This window comes from Lathyrus oleraceus, chromosome 6 (assembly GCF_024323335.1).
Source record: "Lathyrus oleraceus cultivar Zhongwan6 chromosome 6, CAAS_Psat_ZW6_1.0, whole genome shotgun sequence".
NCBI lineage: Eukaryota > Viridiplantae > Streptophyta > Magnoliopsida > Fabales > Fabaceae > Lathyrus > Lathyrus oleraceus.
The window spans coordinates 194,319,521-194,328,707 of record NC_066584.1 but is presented as its reverse complement, the minus strand read 5'-3'; the positions used below and the strand labels follow the sequence as shown (position 1 = coordinate 194,328,707).

General features: G+C 36.9%; 1 long non-coding RNA gene across 1 annotated transcript; it reads right to left on the bottom strand.

The window, feature by feature from the left end:
* Positions 1-7,145: 7,145 nt before the first annotated feature.
* Positions 7,146-8,485, bottom strand: LOC127097309 (uncharacterized). The gene is made up of 2 exons (XR_007792983.1): positions 8,028-8,485; positions 7,146-7,482 (listed from the first exon to the last, which is right to left on the bottom strand). It is a non-coding gene; the product is annotated as an uncharacterized LOC127097309 (long non-coding RNA).
* Between the last annotated feature and the right edge of the window lie 702 nt (positions 8,486-9,187).

Sequence of the window (9,187 nt, the reverse complement as noted above, 5' to 3'; positions counted from 1 at the left end):
AATCATGGTTTCTTGGTTCCTCAAGGAGGTTGATCATCATCTTGGTTGAAATGGTACATCATCATCATCATGGTCTTGTCATCACCAAGAGATTCATTGTGCTTGATCATTTTTCTTGGGATTAGGGTTTTGACCTCTGGTCAACCCTAATCATCTGCATTGTGCCAATCAGGGCTTGTCAAGGAGATGAGGTCTTCATTGAGATGGGGGATCATTATATGATTTTAATGAGCTTGTGGAAGCTAGGGTTTCATTTTGGAGCCATTTCATCCGGAGATTAAGGTTCAAGCTCAACAGTCAAGCTGAAATTCATCTATCAACTGAAAAGTCAACCACAAGTCAACTCATGGATTTGGAGGTGGGAGATGGTTAGAACTACTTCATTCATGTCCAAACAAGTTTCATTTGACATTACAAACATCAACATTGAAGAAAATAAAGTCAGATGAAAACTTTCCAAAAATAGAAAGTGACTTGTAATTCAAAATTGCCAAAAATGGAAAGGTTTTCTCCTCAAGATTACATGTCCAAAAATGCTTCAAATGAAATTTTGTCCAACATGAAAGTTGTAGATCTTGTTCTCCCATTTCCAAAAAGTCCAAGAACATGAATTTCTCATGTGTGGTTGGCAAGTTATGGATTAATCTTGGTCAAGAAAATTTGAACTTCAAAAGTGCATAACTTTTGAACCAAAAGGCCAAATGGAGTGGGATTTTTTGCCACATTCTTATTTTGACATGCTCTATCCAATTCAAGCATAATAATCCATGAATTTCCATTGCAAAAATATTTGAATTTTCATTTGGATTTTGGAGGGAAAAGTCCAATTCAAAAAATAGGCATTACATTCACTTCCAATCACATGCATTTGGCTCCAAACAACATTTCCAAGTGAATTGAGACAGAAAATGAGCATTGTTCCATTGGTATATGCACATGAGGGTGAATTGCAAAATTGATCATAAAACTTGGTTTTCACTAATCACTTGCATTTTGGCTAAGCATGATTAGCAACTTCATTAACATCACATATAAAAGGCTAATCATAACTGTTTTCTTTATTAGCATAACAGAATTCAGATCTAGATCTAGCTTTCCAAAAACTCTTCAATTTTCTCTCTCACTTTTTCTTCAATTTTCTTCACAAGCCTTGCTATTTCCTTGATCAAACCATCATCAAGAGGCATAATTGAGTTGAATTGAAGCAAGATTCGAAGGATTTGGAGCTGCTTTTGGAACTGTTGAAGCATGTGTTCATCAATGGCAAATGGAGATTTGAGCTAGATCGTGCCAATTTAACTCTCAAGCATTCATCCAAAGCATCATACAAGAGTGTTAGATCATCTGTTTTTGCTTGCCAAGGCCTGAATCCAACATTTTCACTTCTGCCATTCAATTGAGGTTAGAATTCGACTTTGATGATTCATGAAATTGATAGGTGCATGTTGTAGGTCTTTTGTTTGTGATCAATCTGCAATTTGAATCACTGAAATCCATGGAGAAATGAGGTAGTTACATTGATTAGAAGATTAATGCATGAAAATGTTTTGCTTCGAAACTTTGAGCCTAGGTCAAATTAGGTTAAAATAAGCTTGGATTGATGATGTACGTTGAAAGAGGATTCCAATGGTACAGGTTTCATGAATTTCTGAGCACAATTGTTCTTGAGCACATGAATGTTGATGAACACATGAAGAACCCTAGGATTTTTTCCAGAATTTATGTTTGATCTTGTTTGGCTCGTGTTTGCATGCGTTTACATGTTACCAAGCCATGCATTGGACCACGTGTCCTGGTGCCTTAAGTGAAACGCAGCGCTTCACACTGTAGCGCGCTCTATTTCAAAAACACACTCCCTTCGATCCTTGGCTCCGACATTTCACAAATGAGCCTTTTGCTTTTTTATTTCATTATGCTATCCATTCATACATGCCTTTCACATGTTTTTTTTTGTTTTTTTCACTCATTCCAAAATTCATAAGTTCATGAATATTAATCCAAATGAGATGTGGGTTTTTTTGTTGTTTTCCTCATGATCTCTAGAATTTAATGACTATTTTTTCATGATTTGTGTCTGGATAAATTCTGTTTTGGCTTAGAGATTGTGTATGTGTATGCATTTTGGACCTATCTTGCCATATCCTTCATGAAATGATGAGATTTTATCCTATGAACTTGAAACTTTGCATGCTTAAAATAGACACCTTAATGGACATTTCGATATAGAGTTTGAATTTTTCTCATTTCTGGTTGATGAGTTATGACATGATTAATGAAGGTGTGACAATGTGTGTCACACCATTTCTTGTCCAACTTGTGGATTTTATTTGCCATGCCAATTCAATGCCAAATGATGTGAATTTTTGAATGATGCTACTTATGGATGTTAGGATTGCTGGTGATATTTTATGGAATTTTTGGATTCAATTTGGATTTGTTTGGGATTTTCTCTTCTGGCTTGTCATTTGTGGACTTTTGATGAGTCATGAACTTAGATGATTTGTGAAATGCTTGATGTTTATCATATGAACTTGAAATTTTTCACATTGATTCTAGACTCTTTGAAGTTTATCTTGGCTTTGGTTTGATGCATTTATCATGGGTAGATTCTGTTTTAGGCTTGTGTGAAGTTGATGGATGAAATTGTGCCCTAATTGAGTTTGTTTGTGCATACCTTTCCTTATGGAATTTATTTTACATGCTTCCACTTATCCAAATGACTTGAATTTTGGTATGATGATCATGTGATGTGTGTTGTTTAGCTATGATTTTTCTTGAGATTTATTGAATTATTTTTGAGTTGATTTCGATTGATTCATTCTGTTTTCTTCAATGAGCTTTCAATTTGCACACTTTGCCTCATTTGACTTGTGAAATGAATTTGGTTGATGATATTGATAGGGGACCAATTGGATGATGTTCTAATTTGATTGAACTTGATTCTTGTCAATTTTCATGTTCTGTTTTGAATTATTTCTCTCTCTTTGACCCTAGGCCATGTCCTAGTGGTTAGTGCTTATGTTTGAGTTGTGTTTTCAGGACAAGAAGCATATGGCCTTGAGGAGTTTGACTCATTTGCTCATTTGGATTGATATTTGGTTGATGTTGATTAACATTAAGTTGTTTTGTAGTTGGATTAACTCCTTTGAGTTGAGCTTGTGCTTTGCTTTGATGCATCGCTTGTTGTCTGTTTGTACAGTTAACTGTTAACTTGTAATTGTCTGTTTGACTTTTTGAGCTGTGTACTGACTGAGATAGATTGTTTTCAGGTACATTAGTTGCTATAGTTCATTGTGAACTTGCTTTTGTTGTTGCTTGGTTGCTTAACCAATTGAGGTATAACCCACTGACTTCATGTAGTCTGGAAGACCTGGTCTGTTATTTGGTCAGGCACCTGTCTGAAGTCCTCCTTAAGAGGCGATGCTTGTGATTGTTTATCTTTGTGCCTAGCAGGAAAAGACCTTTGATAAGGCAATTGGCAGATACAAGAGATGTGCAATCCATCTCCTGCTATTCAGTTGAGTCATCCCTCTGCTCACACACCTTGTGTTGATGCATTGTGGATATTAACCCAAGATCAATGTTGAGTCAGTCATAAGTGTAGAAGGGTTCCAACTTTCTGAACCCACACTTTCATTTGTCTGAAGCTCTACCTGGCCAGGGATAAGAGCTGTGAGGCACACCCCTCACTTCCCATTTCATCTGCTTCACCCTAACTCTCAATGTTAGGGTTAAGAGCTAACATCACCCGATTACAGTTGGCTTGTGTTTCACAGCCTAACCCTTGTGTGAGCCCACTTTGTTTGTATATAGTGTGTGCTAATTGTGTGTATGTTTGCTTTGTGTTGCTTGTATGCTTTGCTTTGCCTGTTTAAGATAGCTTGCTGCCTGTGCAAGTTAGATAGAAAACTCAACCTATGACCATAGTGGAATACATGATAACTATTAGGCTCGAGTCAGTCTCCCTTCTAGTTGGTCATTTCCCAGTCTCTAGTTAGGAGAAAGTTTCTCCCCTGTTCAGGGGAACTACGTTGCCCTGATCCTCATACCAGATGAGGTACGTAGGCAGGAGGTCGTACGAGACCTCTCCGGGCACCCTTTTTCTTTTTGTGTGTGTTTGCTTGACAGTTGCTAGGCTCGAGTGCCAGACTCCTTAGTAACTTGTTGTTTGTTATCCTATGGTTGTGTGCTTGGAGTCCGATATAAGTCCAACAATTGGCATTTGGTTTCCAGTGTGGGTCTGTTTGGTTCGGAGTCTGATGTAAGTCCAGCGATTGGCATTCGGTTTCCGTGTTTGCCTGTTTGTGTGTTTATTTTGGCGTCTCAGCGTCTGTGCGTGTGTTTTGTCTCGGCGTGCGTAAGCCGAACTACGGTAGCTCTGATTCTCATTCTAGATGAGATACGTAGGCATAGGATGCGATATCCTAGCGAGCCCGTTCCCCTCTCTTTCCATCTGTGTTTTATTCTAGTGTGTGTGCATTCTTTGAGCGGTTTTAGCAACCTTATTCTATCTTTCTGAGCGTGGATCCCGTCGAGTACGACGGACGTGAGGGGTGCTAATACCTTCCCCTTGCGTAACCGACTCCCGATCCTTGCAATCTCCGGTCGTAAGACCATTCCTTTCCAGGTTTACTTCGAGCGTTTCCTTTCCCTCCTTTGGGATAAATAACGCACGGTGGCGGCTCTGTTTGTTTTGTTTTTCCGCCGGTTGTTTTTCGCGGATGCGACACCTTCATCTGATGAAAATATTAAGATCCTTTTGAGTTCATCTGCTACATGGTATTGATGCAAAGGTTACTTTGAACCTGGATCTAATGCCTTATTCTGAGCCATTCAAGGAGTATGTCATCTGATACATGGGAAGATCAAGAAGAAGACTGTGAAGTTGTTAGCTTGGATGCGGCTATCTTTATTTGATGTCTTGCTCCTCATATTTCTATTTTCTTATTGATATTGCTTGATTCTAAAGTCCAAAGGAAAAGTGGACTTCTATATGACATTCTTGTCTATTAGATTGCATCCCATTGGTCAGATCTTTTTAACTCTTTACTTTTAAATTTTTGCTTAGGATTAGTCTCTTCATCTCCTCACATTTCTTAAATTTCAAATATCTCCCCATTTTCAAAAACCTTCTTTGCTTGTGATTTTTACACTTAGACTTTATTGCAAATTAGAAACTTTGGCCTTATGCCATTGTATTTTTAAAACTCTTTTCTTAAATCAAACTTGTAAATGAACTTAACCATATGGACTTAAAATTTCAAAAGACAAAAAGAACTAAAACTCATCCAAACTCTTTTAGGCCTTTTGTGCCTCTTTTTAAATTTAAATTTTGTTAAAAGCAATCCACTCATTTTGAAATTGATACCACGAACTACGAGGTTTTGATCCCCCATTTTTATGTTGGTACGTAGGCACAAGTCCGAAGGTCTTATCAAACACAAAAATATAATTAATGAATTCTTTTCTCATCTCCACACTCTATTTATTGCAAACATCATTTTATACCAAAACACATACACACATAAGAAAAGGCTCCCTAGGAGTACCTAGGACACTTTGGGTGCTAACACCTTCCCTCTATGTAACCAACCCCCTTACGTGTAATCTTTGACATTTTATTAGTTTTGATTTGAAAACTTCTTATCTTTGAGTTTTGTTCGTACTTTTCCCTTTTCCTTTGGAAACAATGAAAGCGCGGTGGCGACTCTGGTTTTATTGACGTTAAGTTTATACATAGTTTAATGGGCATGAATTTACCGCTACACCAAGGAAATATGAGATATTTCCCAAGTCTAACATTTCAAACTCCTCACTTAGGTCATGTTTTAAATATTTGATCTCCTTCTTGCAACTTCCTGTTACCAATAGGTCATCGATATAGAGACATAGTGTCATTCCCCAAAATTTTCCATCCCCTTTTTCATATTCTCATTCAATCCTTGACTTGGGAATCATCTATTACCTTCATGTCTTATTCATATGCATCATTCATTCAATAGTTGATCGTTATATATTCAAAGCTCTTGGCTTGCAAGCTAGAGTTTGTGTGTGGATCAAACCTTCAAAGGCATGGCATTGACTATTCATATGAGCACAGGGGATGTGAAACCCTAATTGCACGGTCTGTTGAAGCATAAATTCAACAAGATTTCATCATGGCACTCCTCAGGGGTCTCAAACCCTAATTCCCTGATGACTGGGTTTAGGGCTTCATGGGTACTCCTTGGGCTTTGTCTTGGCTACCCAAACCCTAATTAGGGGCTCACATATTAGAGATTTGTTTGTGAAAGCATCATGATTGATTCAAAGACCTTGGTTGAAGGGTATGCCTCATGAAACCCTAATCAGAGGCACTTGGTACTTGTGTGTCATTTTGGCTTGACTATTGACCTTGGGATTGACTGAAACCCCAATTCATTAGGAGATGGTTCTTGACCATCAAATCATGCATCATCAATCACTAAATGCCCTATGTGATCTGTGCATTCCATTTGGTCATTCCTAATCCATGGATTCTAAGCCTATGTTACTTTCAAGTTCATAGGTCCATGGTCTTTGATGTATGATTCACAATTACATTGACCCTTGATCTTGAGGTCCATTGTTTTCCATTGATTCCATTATGACTCATGGTGCATTATGGGCTATTAACCCTTGGTTCATCCACTTGTTATAATCCATTTAATCCATATATCATTATACATTCATAATCTTTATGGTATACGTGTTTTAAGTCATGGTGCAAATTTGATCTTCTAGGCAAAGTTCATTTTTGAAACCAAATTGTTTCACATTCAATCATGAATCATTTCATTCAAATAATTGTCATTCATTTACAAATTATCATAAACTATGTTCATTACAAAAATAAAATCAAAAGTTTCATTTTTTACAAAAGTTGACTTTAGTCAACTGTTGACTTTTTGTCCACCCGTTGACCAAAGTCAACCATTACATTTTTGCATCCCTAAGATTCATTACATCTTCATCATCCTAGCATGTTATTTATCTTGCAAACATAGAAATCAAGAAAAAGTATCATATGATACATTTCATGATTCAAGCCATCTTCACTTTGCAAATCCAAACTTTACATAACCATTTCAAATAAGACAATTCCCATATTACACCATGTCCATCCGTTCAACCAAAATTCCATATACATTCAACCAAAATCTCAATTTTACATTCAAAATACAATGTCAAACGAATTCCAATCTCAAAGTTACAATTATAATCTTCAATACAATTCCATAAATTTTCAAACTTTCCATTTACAAATCCATTTCAATTCCATTCAAGTATATACAATTCCATGGCAATGCATTACAATTCCAAAAGCAAGGTATGAACCAACATATAACCTAAGTTCCTAAAAACCTTAAAATTCGATCCCACACTTCAATGACCCAAGCAGCATTTGCATTGCCTTTGATTCACAGTATTTCCACTTGAAACTCCTTCATGAAAATGCATAATCTGCATAATTAATTCTATACAAGTCAGTTTTCTTTTAAAAACAACAAAGCCAATTAATTTTCCTTTATATAAAGGCAGGATTTCCTGATATGACAGAACTTTTGCCAAAATACTGATATAGCAGGAATATTCTAATACTCAGTGCAATCTGAATTTCAATTACCATTTCATTTAGGTTTCAATTTCTAACAAACTTTCTAATCTCTAACTAATTGTGAATTACAGAAAAGCTTCACTTGCATTTCAGAAGAATTTGAAAACTGAAATGTGCTACTATATATTCATCTTCACACCGCATATCAGGGAGAGTTTTTCAGAATTCGTTTTTGAGAAGAAACACACGGTTCACACTACAATTCATCACATCACAGAGAATTCTATGCTCATTCATTCATTCATCCATCGAGAGCATCTCAAATCGTGCTACACTCTCAATCCACACCTTCAATTGGAATACCAAATTTCAGGATTTCATGACGAATCCATATCAGCTCAATAACTCACAGAAGAAGAAGAAGGGAAGCGATTTCGGATTTGGTTCGTACCTGTTTGTGATTGAAGCTTCGAATCCGGTAAGTTTTCGATTCGCCTGCGACAATATTTAGTTGCTTCTTCATTATGTGCGCGAATGATAGCACGTGAGTTGAATCGTCGAGTGTTAGGAGTTGAATGGAGTAAACCACGTGGTGGATGAATGTCATGAACCTGTAAAACGATGAACCTTCGGATCTAGAACACAAACACATGGTTGAATTCGATTCGTTTCTCGAACCGGCATGGACGCGAACAGTCTTCTCGAACAGGCACGATCGCGAACGGCGAGGATGAAGGGATGTCGAAGCGGGGCGCTTTGCATTCACGTTTTGGCTTTTCTTCAAATGAGTTTTTTTTTTCTGTTTCAGCTTGTGCCGAGTGAGAATGAAGGCTCGCTTCTTCAGCTTGCGTATGAGTAGTTTTTCAACCCTTGGTTGTTTGGGCCTAGGGTCCAAACGATTTGTCCATTCCTTCACCCCCGAGTGGGCTTACAACCCCCTCATTGCCTTGAAATAAATTTCTTTTTGGAGCTGGATTATGTTGGGCCTAAGGCCCAAATGTTTTTTTTTCTGGCACCCTTTTCCCACGGGCCTGCAAACCCCTTTCCAAAAAAGGCCCATTTCTAGTCTTTTTCTTGCATAGTTTCTTTTCCTTGATTACATATTAATTAGATTTTAGTAGTGGGTTAATTAGAATTTAAATAGATTTTAGAATTTAATAGGTTTTAGAAATTAATAGGTTTTAGGAATTAATTAGGTTTAAAACTTGATTAGAATTTCTTCTTAATTAGAAAATTTTAGGAATTTAGACTTAATTGGAGTTGTAGAATTAGAAATTTTAGAATTTCATGATTAGAATTTTATGAGATGTTTTAGAACTCTAATTAGGTAGAATTTCAATTATAAGTTGCTCAAGGTATTCGCCCTTGCTCATAGACTTTAGTGCAATTTGAATCGAATGATTGATAAGATCTTCATCATCATAAGGAGCAACAAAGATTCTTCTCCAGCAACTTGAAAGTTATGATGAGGATAACATGCCACGAGCCTTAAGTAGTAAAGAATGAATGAGAGTAGAGAATTCCATTAACTCATTTTGAATATTTTTGGATGCGGGACGAATGACCCAGTTGCTCATTGTTTTCACCTTTACTCATAGACTTTAGTGTGGT